This window comes from Sorex fumeus, unplaced genomic scaffold (assembly GCF_029834395.1).
Source record: "Sorex fumeus unplaced genomic scaffold, SorFum_2.1 ptg000061l, whole genome shotgun sequence".
Taxonomy (NCBI): domain Eukaryota; kingdom Metazoa; phylum Chordata; class Mammalia; order Eulipotyphla; family Soricidae; genus Sorex; species Sorex fumeus.
Window position 1 is genome coordinate 37,013,302 of NW_026606118.1, and position 13,964 is coordinate 37,027,265.

At 36.8% G+C, this 13,964-nt stretch overlaps 1 protein-coding gene and 1 pseudogene across 1 annotated transcript in view; one reads left to right on the forward strand and one right to left on the reverse strand.

Annotated features, from left to right (window-relative positions):
- Window positions 1-13,964, reverse strand: part of LAMA2 (laminin subunit alpha 2) — a 647,398-nt gene that overhangs the window by 420,495 nt on the left and 212,939 nt on the right. The window lies entirely within an intron of this gene.
- On the forward strand, window positions 4,360-4,478 carry LOC130034892 (uncharacterized; annotated as a pseudogene).

Genomic DNA, 13,964 nt, shown 5'->3' on the forward strand with positions numbered 1-13,964 from the left:
AACTCGTGACTTTCAATGCCTGCCTTGCAAACATACAGTACAGAATTCAATGCCCAGTGCCACCACATGTCCCAAACATAATTCTGGCAGCTTTGTGGTTTGAGCATGCAAGTCTTACTCTTTGATTCTCCAGCAATGAAGGTGATTTATGGCTACACCACAGTCAGGTGGCATATAAACACCATACTAAATGGGTATAATCACTAACGAGCACCACAACTAACAAAATGTACAAGTACCAGGATGTGCAACTCCTGATCAGCATATGGGTGAGCTTCTCAAGTACCCCTGGCAGGTACTATACCTGTCATATCTGGGAACATCACAACTAAAGCGGTGCAAGCAATGGTGAACACCATGGCTCAATATGCAAACTCTGAAACTTCTTTGGAACCCCTGTGAACACTACAAATAAATGTGCAAACACTACAACCAGATATGTGTGAGACCCCTGGTCATCACAATATCAACAACAGTGAAAGAAATGGGGATATGAAAATTTTTTATTTAATTAAAAAAACTAAAAACAAATAAATATATTTCACCTGAATATATTGCTTTACAATATATAAGAACAATCTATAACCTTTGTTTGACATGTCTATAAAATTCCTCAAACAACTAACAATATAATAAACCTTATACTCAATACAATTTGTGTTAATATAAGCCTATGTTGTATCAATATTTATAACTATAACATAAATACTACTGCTTAATTAGTATGCAGTAAACAAAATCTATTTAGTTCATAATATCTTGACTCATAGATGGATCTTTAATATTGTATTCGGTTTTATCTGATAAATATTTGATGATGGAAATGATTTTAGTTTGAATAATGATGAGTCAATATGTATATATATTTCAAGTCAAACTGAATAGAAATGGCTATGCAAAATAAAAATCTATTAGAAGCACAGTAACACACAAATTAAAAGAAAATAGATTAAAATGTGCACAAAAACATTAATTAATATTAAGCATGCATTGAGGATACTATTTCAACATTGTTGTCTTCTTCCTCCCAACCCAGTAACCTCATGAAGTCATAAACACATAGCAGGCAAATACAAAGTGAGAAATATGTTACAAACAGGCTGACAATTGTTCATAAAGTTGATCATGAAAAAGCTATGGACAATTAAGAAAATGCCATAGACCAGAGAATACTATAAAAGTAAATATGACTGAATGGAAGGTAGTAAGCTGAATTGGATGCCCAGAGAAGAAAATAAACATAATGATAATATGAATTAAATCTTGGGAAAATTTATGGTTTAGAGAACACTAATTAAAAGATTAATTTCAAAGTCCTCAAAAGAAACGGTGTCAAAAATACAGAGAGAGCCCACAGAATGGGAAAAATGTTTCACCCAATACCCATCTGATAAGGGGTTAATATCCAGGATATACAAGATTTAGTAGAGCTGTATAAAAAAAAAACCTCCAACCCCATAAAAAATGGGGGAAAAAAATGAACAGAAACTTCCTCAAAAAAAAATACAAATGGCCAAAAGGCACATGAAAAAATGCTTCACATCACTAAACATCAAGGAGATGCAAATCAAAACAACAATGAGATATCATCTCACACCACTGAGACTTGCATATATTAAAAAGAACAAAAATAACCAGTGCTAGTGCAGATATGGGGAGAAAGGAACTCTTTTTTATTGTTGGTGGGAATGCCAACTGGTCCAGCCTTTCTGGAAAACTGTATGGGCATTCCTCAAAAAACTTGAAATTGAGCTTCCATAAAACCCAGCAATATCTCTTCTGGGAATATATCCTTGGGTTGCATAAAAGCACGGTAGAAACATCTGCACCTATATGTTCATTGCATTACTATTCACAATAGCCAGAATCTGGAAACAACCCAAATGCCTGATAACAGACAACTGGTTAAATAAATTTTGGCACATATACACAAAGTAATATTATGCGGCTGTTAAGAAAGATGAATTCATAAAATTTGCTTAAGAGAGAAAGGACGTGGAGAGTTTCATGCTAAGTGAAATAAGTCAGAAAGAGATATAAAATAACATAATATGAGACTAACACTCAATGACAGAAGAGACAAGGGCCAGGAAGATTGCTACTTGGAAGATGGCAGCTGGAATAGAGAAGGAATCACTAAGTCAATGATGGCTGGAGGAATCGTTCAAGATGGGAGGTGTGTGCTGAAAGAAGATAAAAGACCAAACATGATGGCCTCTCAGTATCTGTATTACAAACCATAATGCCCAAATGTAGAGAGTAAGAGGGAAATTATCTATCATAGAGACAGGGAAATTATCTATCATAGAGGCAGGAAGGGGTGGGATGTGGAGGGAGGGATACTGGGGACATTGGTAATGGAAAATGCAAACTGGTGGAGGGATGGGTGTTCAATCATTTTATGACTGAAACTCAATTATGGAAGCTTTGTAACTATCTCACAGTAATTAAATAATTAAAAAAGAATAAAAAATAGTATTGAAGTAAAAATATTAATTTCATAGTTTTGACAAATGCCTGTTAAATTATGTAAGATATTATCTTTAGGGCAGTCTGGATAGGAAACTTGAAATTCCCTGTATTCCTCATACATTTAATAAACTTAAAATGATTTTAAAATAAGATGTGTTGAAAAAAATACATGAAGCAATTTTCAGTAGGGGTGTGTGCAACTCAGTGCTACAGGGCATGCTTTACATTAATCAGATCATAGTTGCAACAACCAAAGCACAAATGAGAAAACAATTTTCATGGATTCTATAATTGATGTTCATACTCTCAATAACAACTAGACAATCAGATAAAACATGTTCATGTATGTTAAAAACCCAACAAAGAGGGGCTGGAGCGATAGCACAGCAGGTAGGGCTTGCCACAGCCAACCCAGTTTGATACCCAGCATCCCATTTGGTCCCCGAGCACTGCCAGGAGTAATTCCTGAGTGCAGAGCCAGTAGTAACCCCTGTGCATTGCTGGGTGTGACGCAAAAAGAATAACTTTGTAACTCATTGTGTTTTAATTAAATAAAATCTGGGAAAAAAACAAAAAATATAGAATATTCCTAGATGCTACATTGAACATTACTCTATAAACTTCATTACTACAAATAAAATGATGTCCTTGGATGTTATCAAACTAATTCTTTTCTTAAAGAAAATTAATCTCAGATATCGTCACCTTTAGAAGTTCCACAAAAATTATAGCCAGGACTAGATTTGGGGTCTTTTAATCCAATGAGTAAAATTGTGTGTAATACTCACAAATAGGATTCTTTCTATATTTTAGGTCTTTTAATCCTATGAGTAATATTTTGTAGAATACTCATAGGTAGGCTTCTTTATATTTATACTGGATCCCACTTCTTTTTCTCTCCTCTACACATATTTAAATTAATGTTAATTAAACATTACTAACTCTTTAAAACTCAACTTCCATCTTTACTAGAATGAGAGAAACACTGACCTGGAAAAGGATTTTTACCTCAATTTTATTACCAGTTGAGCAAAGTGTCTTGAAGGATATTACCTATCTTAGACTTATGCCCAAATGTAACATATACCAAAGAACATGCTATACAAATGAAGGCGATGTCCTAGGAGAATTCTGAATTAAATTCTTAAATATTATCATTGTATCAATGTCATCCTATTGTTCATCGACTTCCTTGAGCAGGCACCAGTAACGTCTCCATTTGTCCAAGCCCTGAGATTTTAGCAAGTGCCACATTGAAGGCTCCTTCGAGGTCAGGGGAATGAGACCCATCATTGTTACTGGGTTCTGGCATATTGAATATGCCACGGGGAGCTTGCCAGACTCTGCCGTGTGGGCAGGATATACTTGGTAACCTGTCGGGTTCCCCAAGAGTGAGAACTACACAGTAAGAGCTGGGTTTTATAGTCCCTGGGTCTTGGCCGTTGATGGGATAACACGGCGCTGGGGACAGTTGGTGGGTGTAATGCCTACTGGAAGATGGGGATCTGGGTGGAGTAGGCCCAGTCCCAATCTGAGCAGGCTTGGAGATCTCAGCCCGGGTCCTGCACACCTGGGTTTCCCTGCCGTTCCTTCATGTGTGAGGCTCCTTCGAACGTGTGGAGAGTGGTCTTAAGCATGGCTGTGTCTGGTTCAGGAGGTCTTCAGCTGCCAGGGCTCTGCTCAGGGCAGGGAGAGAAACTCAACCCGCATCCCTCCAAGGGTTCCTGTGAGGACAGCCAGGCGCAGGGGCAGGAGATTCTGTGCTGTTCTCTTCTGGGAGCTGGGTTTTATAGTCCCTGGATCTTGGCCGTTGATGGGATAACAAGGCACCGGGACCGTTGGTGGGTGTAACACCTAGCTACTGGAAGATGGGGGATCTGGGTGGTGGTCTACGGCCCTACCACCCTGAACGTACCCAATCTCATCTGATCTCAGAAGCTAAGGAAGGTCGGGCCGGGTTAGTACTTGGATCGGAGACCACCTGGGAATACCAGGTGCTGTAAATATTATAATTTACTTCAAATATTCTGAATTTGTTTTCTTCCTTCACCTTATCCACTTGCCCTGTGGGATCAACTTAGACACATCACATGAGAAAAACTTTATACATAAAATTCCACATATATATAGACATATATATAGGCTTACATATAAATGTCTATATATATGTGGAATTTTATGTATATATATAAAAGACTTTTATGTATATACACACACACACACACACACACATATATATTGTTGTTTTTGCATCACACCTAGTGTTGCTCAGGGGTTATTCCAGGCTCCTTACTCAGGAATTACTCCTGGTGGTGCTCAGGGGACCATATGGGATGCTAGGGAACAAACCCAGGTCAGCCAGTTTCAAAGTAAACAAGGCAAACATACTACCTGCTGTACTAGCACTCCAACTTCAACTTAATATATTTTTAATAGTCGGTATCATGTAGAGCTTTCAGTCCATATCTAGAAGTTTAAACATCTGATTTAAAATGTTTATGACTTCTGACTTCATATTGGCAGACTGATGGAAATAATAGAGAACCATCATCAACATTCAGGGAGCATGCTTTGATGATTTTCACAGAAATTATGATTTGACCTATTTAGGTATGTTTTATATCATTAAACGAATTTCATAATTAAACTACTTTTAATGGTAAAGAAACGTAGTATAAATATAGCTATTTACTAATCTTGGGGGTTGGAGTGATAGCACAGTGGGTAGGACGTTTGCCTTGCACACAGCCAACATGGTCGACCCAAGTTCAATTCCTCCTCCCCTCTTGGAGAGCCCGGCAAGCTACTGAGAGTATCTTGCCCACACGGCAAAGTCTGGCAAGCTACCCGTGACGTATTCGATATGCCAAACTCAGTAACAACAAAGTCTCACAATGGAGTTGTTACTGGGCCTGCTCAAGAAAATCGATAAACAATGGGAGGACAGGGACAGTGACAGTGACTAATCTTGGATAAATAGTAGACCTAGGAAAATCCATTTGAAGACATTCTCTCTAAACTCTTTCTCTAATCCCATATGCCAGACCTCTCTGGTCAGAAACTGAAATTCTTTGGGCATGAGGCAGATTGAACAGCTGTCTATTCACCACAGTTGACTCCTTGTCATCCGACAGATAGAGATCTCTATTAAGATAAATACTTTGAAGTTTTCTTTTTTACCCCAAAACATTTTGATACTTGGAATCTGAAAAGTATTTTTAAAAGACCCGGGAATGCATTTATAGAATAATGACATAAAACATGAGTGTGATAGCTTTGTCAAAAATCTAACTTTTCCCAGAAGTGTTTAAAGAGATAACCCTAAATTGGCTGATGATAGCAAGATAGAATAAGAGTATGATTTTACTGGCAATACAAAAATAAAATATCATACTAGCACTACTGTGTGGGCTAGTAAGAGGAGAATATAAGTTGTGATATAAATAGAAATGTGCAAAATAAGTCAGGACAAAAGAATATATGCTATATATTATATATGCAGTAATTGTATATATACATACATATGCACACATATATCTGTAAATAGAAACACAGATTAAAGAAATATTAACTGGACTCAATAAGTCAAGTTTGGGTAGTTTTGAGACCAATAATATTTATATCACAACATTGTTAATTATGATTATTATTAACTACACCAACAAAAAAGTTCTTAAAGAACTCAGAATATATATCTATTAACACTCCTCCAGTGATTTTAAAAATAATTTGTTGAACTTTCCTGTCAAGTATACAAAATAAGAATTACTGTGATTTATGGGAGAAGAAAAGAACTTAAGTCACAGAGAATTTAGGTGACTGGCTCAAGATCACAGAACCAGTAACATGTAAATCCATGGTTTGAACTTGCAACTTAAAATCAATAAATGAATCAATATTCCTGACAATAGGATAAAAGACGCCATAAAGAAGCAAAAGCATATTTGAATTAGCCATCTAATTACACTTATAATCAGTCTAAGGGGAAAGAAAATTCCGAGTTACTGTGGTACCAACTAAAACATATATAAAAATGCACAATTCTTTTTTACTTTGGTTTATTCTATAAATCATATTTATTTGAAAATTTGTTTCTTTTGTTCCTATCTTCAGATCAGAATACAGGTAGTTCTAAGATCTCTTTTAAGGTCTCACACCTTCTACAATTATTAGCAATCTTCATTGTCAGAAAATTCTTTTTATATGTAAAATTAAATTATACATAAAATTTCCTACTTAAACCCATTTCCTCTTCTCTGATCTTTATTGGAGATGGGAGACACATCATAGACCAAGACAGTTAACATTCTAATCATTTTTTATTTTCCCTTTAACTCATTTAAATGTACTTCTGCTAAATCCTCTTTTTAAATTTTCCTGACATTAATTACTGATATATTCAAGCTTTCATGACAGGACTATTTTGCCATTCATTTTGTAAAGTACCTATGTGAGCACTAGGTGACTAATGGATTCAGGCCAAAAGCCTCAGAATCAACTAAGGTCTCAGTGGACTAGAAATGCAGAGTCAGCCAGTCTCAACACCCAGGTCTGTGAAATTTGGAGCCTGGTCAAATAACCTATGATGCACAGAAAGCTGGCTCTGGGCTCCAAGCAGATGCACAACCAGACCCACAGGTTCAGCTAAAATCACACTGGCAGGGCTGGAGTGATAGCACAGTGGGTAGGGTGTTTGCCTTGCAAGCAGCCAACAGAGGTTCAATTCCCAGCATCCCATATGGTCCCCTGAGCACTGCCATGAGTAATTCCTGAGTGCAGAGTCAGGAGTAACCCCTGTGCATTGCCAGGTATGATCCAAAAAGCAAAAAAATAAGTAAAATAAAATAAAATAAAATCACACTGGACCAGGTAGGCAGATTTAGTCCCAGAAGCCACAAAAATCACATCTTTCCTTAATACTCCACAAGGTCACAGCATCTCCTGAGATCAAAGCAAGAAACCCAAAACAAGTAGTAACAAGTTATGTTGTATAGTTCCAACAGGAAACGAAGAGAGCATCAAAGAGCTCATCCGTCCAGAAAGTTCCTTGTTGGTGGAGGTTGCCGGCTGTGAACTGGAGAAACTCACCAGTTTCCAACAAGCACAATAGGGAAGCAGCACAGAACACCATGCTGAGAGAGTGAGAATAGTAACATTGAAGACTCAATCAGTCTAACCAGATATATAGCATCTCAGAAAAGAACTCATAGTACTGTAGCACTGTCCTCCTGTTGTTCATCGATTTGTTCGAGCAGGCACCAGTAATGTCTCCATTGTGAGACTTGTTACTGTTTTTAACATATCAAATACGCCACAGGGAGCTTGCCAGGCTCTCCAAGAGGCATGGAGGAATCGAACCTGGGTCGGCCATGTGCAAGGCAAACACTCTACCCACTGCGTTATCGCTCCAGCGCATAAGGAATCATAAATGGAAATGTGCAGAAGGTTTAATGAGCTCAAATAAACAATGGAACAGGCAGCCAAAACACACACACACACACACACACACATACACACACACACACACACAAGGAGATGAGGTCAGAAATGATAAAGCTTTAAGCAGAAATGACAGAACTTAAGAATTTGGTAGGCGAAATAAAAAACTCACTGGAAAGCCTCAGGAGCAGAGTGACAGTAGCTAAGGACAAAGTCAATGATTTCCCAAATGAAATGCAGAAAACCTCCAGACAAAAACAGAAGATGGTAATGTGCCTCAAAATAAATGAGCAGCAGAAAAAAAAATTCTGAGATGAATTCGAGAGCATTAATATAAGATCTTCAACGTCTTAAAGACCCAGACAGGCAATTTAGATAAAGAAGCACGTTAGTCAAAGAAACCATCACTGAGAAGTTTCCAGAGTTGAAGTGTGCATGCACCCGAATTCAAGAGGCCTGAAGGGTACCAACTAAAAGACACCCAAATAAAAAGACCCCAAAAACCCATCCAATTTAGAAGGATCAAAGTGATAGACAGAAAACACTGAAATCAGCAAGGTCAATGACAAAAATTACATACAAAGGAGTATCCTTAAGATTTTCAGAGATGGATCAAATAAAAACCTATGGGCCTGAATAAAATGGTGGGATTAAAAGCAAAGCAAAACAAACAAACAAACCAAAAAACACTTCAATGAAATGAATGCCTCACAAAGAATACTAGTCAGATTTTCATTCGGGTTTGAAGGAACAGCACAATGGCACGTATAAGCGACAGTTTGGATACTCCATAGACTTAAAACCATATTTAGAAGAGAAAATAAAGGGGCTACATTGTGGGAAGAAAAATTTCACAAACATGCCAAACTTCTACAGAAAATATGGCACAAAATTCCATGATAATTATCGCTCTCAATGTCATTGGCTTAAATGCACTAATTAAGAAACACAGAGTGGTGGAATGATTGAAAAAAATTAAATCCAGCCTTTGGCTGCCTATAAATATAATATATATATATATATATATATATATATATATATATATAGGGGATTGAAGCAATAGCACAGCAAGTAGGGCATTTTCCTTGCACATGGTTGACCTGAGTTCGATTCTCAGCAACCCATATGGTCCCCTGAGCACCACTAGGAGTAATTCCTGAGTGCAGAGTCAGGAGTGACCCCTGTGCATCGCTGGGGATGACCCAAAAAGAAAAAAAAAGAAATATATATTGAATACTAATGTTAATCAAAGACTCAAAGTCAAAAGTTGGAAGACAATATTTCAAGCAAATAGTACTCAGAAAAAGTTTGGGTTGTACATAGTGATATCAGGCAACATAAATTTCAGGATTAAAAAAGTTTTTAAAAAATACAGAGACTGTCATTTCTTTATGAACAGACGAAGAATTTACACTTTAAATATACATGCACCTAACTTGGGACCAGCAAAATATTTCAAACAACAGGTAATAGACTTGAAGGAAGACATGAGAGCTACACAATAATAGTTGGAGGCTTCAATTTATCTGCAACCTCTTGTTAGATCAACTAGACTTATAGCTCAGCAAGGAAATACTGGACTTGAAGGAAAAAGTGAAGATAGGGAGATATATATATATATATATATATATATATATATATATATATATATATATATTTGACTTTTAATCCTCAAACAGCTGAATATACATTCTTCTCCAATGAACAAACACAAGACATTCTCTATAAAAGACCACATTCTGGGGCACAGAGTATGCATTCATAAATTTATGAGGTTGTAAATCATATCAGCTATCTTCTCAGACCATGATGCTCTAAAAATAGAAGTGAAACACAATCAGAAATGCAAAAGTAAGTTAAAAAACCTTGAAATTAAACATTTCACTACTGAAAAACCAGCAGGTTAGATAAATAAATTAAAAGACACCTTGAAACAAATGAGAAAGAGAACATGACTAACAGAACTTGTGGGACACAGCAAAAATGGAGTTAAGAGGAAAGTTCATAGCTATGCAAGCATTCATCAGGAAGGAAGAAAAGTCCAGCATAAATAACAGAACTCAACAATTTAAGAAACTGAAAAATGATTAACAAAAGGAGCCCAAAGCAGACAGGAAGAAGGAACTAATCAAACTTTGAGCAGAGATTAATGAATTACAATTTTTTCAAAAATCAAAATATTGAAAAAAAAGAGCGGGTTCTTCAAAAAAAACGAGATGGTTTTTCAAAAAAGATTAACAAGATTGATAAGTTACTAGCAGGACTAACAAATAAAGAGAAAGAACACTCATCAACGGAATTAGAAATCAAATGAAGGACATCACACAAGGTACTACAGAACTTTAAAGGATCATCAGGGATTACTTTGAAAATATTTCTGCCATATGATGAGAGAATCTAGAAGAAATGGATAAATTCTTGGACTCCAATAACTCCCAAGGTTGACTGCAGTTGATATGGGACACCTGAAAAGACCTATCACTATTAAGGAAATCAAAATGGTGTCAAAAGTCTCCCAAGAACAAAATCGCAGACCCAGAAGAATTCACTATTGAGTTCTTTCAAATCTCTAAAGAAGAGCTACTGCCAATTTGTTTCAGGCTCTTTTGGGAAATCGAAGAAACAGAAACATCCTAAAACAGTTTCTATGAAATAAACATTGTTCTTATACCAAAAGGACATAATAGCCTTAAAAGGGAGAATATTTATAGAAAAACAAAAAGGAGAATGATATCCCGAATGAACGTGAGACACAAAGATCCTCAGCAAAATACTGTTGAATTGAATCCAACAATTTGGCAGAAAGATCATCTACTATGAGTAAATGAGATTCATCCCAGGGCTATAATGATGTTTTTAATATATGCAAGTTACTCATCATAACTAACCACAAAAAAATAAAAATCATGATCATATCAAGACATGCAGAAGGCATTTTACACGATCCAATGCTCATTAATGATAAAAACTCTCAGTAAAATGAGAATTGTCCTAACAGAACCTTTCATCAACTTGGTCAAAGGCATTTACCACAAGCCCATAGCAAACATTATACTGAATGGGGAAAAAACAGAAGCCTTCTCCTAAGATCAGTACAAGAGAAGGTTGGCTACACTACCCACTTCTATCCAATATCATATTGAAAGTACTGGTCTTAGCACTGGAGGGAGGGAGGATATTAAGGGCATCTAAATAAGAAAGGAAAAAATTAAACTTTCACTATTTGCAGAAGACATGATATGAAGAAAAATCTAAAAAAAAAGTCCATAAACACCAACTAATTTGTGCAGTACAATTGCAGACTACAAAACATGTAAAATCCATGACTTTCCTATATGCAAATAATAAAACAAAAAAGCAATGTATATATGTTTAAATCCCATTCACAACTGTGCCTTGGAAAATCAAGTACCTATCAAGCACCTAAATTAGGAACTGGCTTAACCAAAGAGATGAATAGCTATGAAAAGAAAACAAGGATACTACTTATAGAAATTAAAATCAAAAGGAAATGTATACATGTCACTTGCTTATACATCAGGATGATTACATAAGAATAGCAAAACTCCCTAAAGCATTAGATAGATATAATACAATCCCTGTAAGGATACCTATGACTTTTTCTGTGTGTGCCACACACTTAGAACTTAGCACTATCTCTGTTCAGTGGGACCATATATGGATAAAAACTGGGCTGGGAGAATGCAAGTCTGTACCCATTGATAATACCCACTGCATTATCAATCAGATCCTACCCATGAAATTTTTCAAAGAAATAAATGAATCACTCATTAAATTCATATGAAAAAATAAACCCAACTTCCACCCACCAATAGCCAAAGAAATTCTCAGGAAAATGAGATGGAAGACAACACTTTAGTTAACTTCAAACTGTTCTACTAAGCTATAGTAATTAAAACAGCATTGTACTAGAATAAGGACAAACTGTCAGATTAATGGGATAGAACTAAAAATCTGGGTCACTTCATCTTTGATAAAGGAGCCCCTAACAGATAGATTGCGCCATAGCTGGAAGCCTGCCACATGAAAAAAGGGGAGAAGGCAACTGGAATAGAGAAGGGATCACTAAGAAAATTATGGCTCGAGGAACTGATCGGAATGGGAGAAGTGTGCAGAAAGTAGATAAAGAAGCAAACATGATAATCTTTCAGGGTCTGTATTGCAAACCATAATGCCCAAAAGTAGAGAGAGATTATGGGGAATAAAATCTGCCATGGAGGCAGAGGGAGGGTGGGAAAGGGGGGTTATACCAGGGATATTGGTGGTGGGGGAATGTGCACTGGTGGAGGGATGAGTATTTGATTATTGTGTGATTGTAACCCAAAAATGAAAGCTTGTAACTATCTCATGGTGATTCAATAAAATTAATAAGAAAAAAATAAAGGAGCCTCCAAAATATGAAGTGGCCCAAGGAAAGTCTCTTCTACAAGGACGTTGGGAATACTGGTAGGCCACATGCAAAAAAAAAAAAAAAAGTACTTGGACCTCTTTCTAGCATGCAAAAAAATAATTCAAAGCAAAATTAATTTTTAGGACAAAAAGACCTCAATATTGGACCTGAATCCAGAAGGTAACAGAGGAAAATATATACAGAGCTCTCCAAGACATTGAAGCTAGAGGTATGTTTAAGGATGAAAAGCCAGTGCAAGTAAGTGGATGCAGAGATAAACAAATGTGATTACACTTGGAAGAAAAACACTCTTTGAACTTCAAAGGAAACCATGAATATAATTTTTCCCACCATTCTCAAAGATTGATATAAATTGATATAAAAAAGACATATGAAAAATTATTTCATATTATTATTATTACATAAATATATATCATCATTATTCATTAGGGAAATGCAAGTTAAAATAACAATTATATATCACCTCATACCATAGAGACTGGTATATTTCAAAAAGAACAACAACTAGTGTTGGTAAGGATGTGAAGGGAAAAGGGACCATCATTCACTGTTACTGGGAATGTTCACTGGTCCAGCCCACTGAAAGATAATATGGACATTTCTCAAAAGACTAGGAACTGAGTTTTCATATGACCCAACGATTTTATTCCTTGGAATATATCCCAAGTTCCCAAAAGCACAATGCAAAAAAGGCTTCTTAACTCCTATGATCATTGCAGCATTATTCCCAATAGCCAAAATATGGAAACAACTCAAGCATTCATGACCAGATGACTGGATAAAGAAACTAAAGCAAACGGTGTTGGCGTGGATGTGGCGAGAAAGGGACCCTCCTTCATTGCTGGTGGGAATGTCGAATGGTTCAGCCCTTTTGGAAAACAGTATGGATGATTCTCAAAAAATTAGAAATTGAGCTCCCATTTGACCCAGCAATACCACTCCTGGGAATATATCCCAGAGAGGCAAAAAAGTATAGTTGAAGTGACATCTGCACTTGTTTGTTCACTGCAGCACTGTTTACAATAGCCAGAATCTGGAAAAAACCTGAGTGCCCGAGAACAGATGACTGGTTAAAGAAACTTTGGTACATCTACACAATGGAGTGCTATGTAGCTGTTAGAAAAGATGAAGTCATAAAATTTACATACAATTGGTATTACATGGAAAGTATCATGCTAAGCGAAATGATTCAGAAAGAAAGGGACAGACATAGAAAGATTGCATTATCTGGGGAATATAAAGTAACAAAGTAGGAGACTAACACCCAAGAATACCCGAGATAAGTACCAGGGGGTTTACTCCATGGCTTGGAGGCCAGCCGCACACGCTAGGGGAAAAGGCAGTTCAGATAAAGAAGGGAGCACCAAATAAAGGGTGTTGGGAGGATCCTCCCAGAATGGGAGATGCATGCTGAAAGTAGACTATAGACTGAACATGACTGCCACTCAATGCCTCTTTTGCAAACCACAGCACCCAAAAGGAGAGAGAGAACAAAAGGGAATGCCCTGTCACAGAGGCAGGGTGGGATGGGAGAGATGGGAGGGTGGGAAGGATACTGGGATCAGTGGTGGTGAAGAATGGGCACTGGTGGAGGGATGGGTATAACTGAAACCCAAGCACA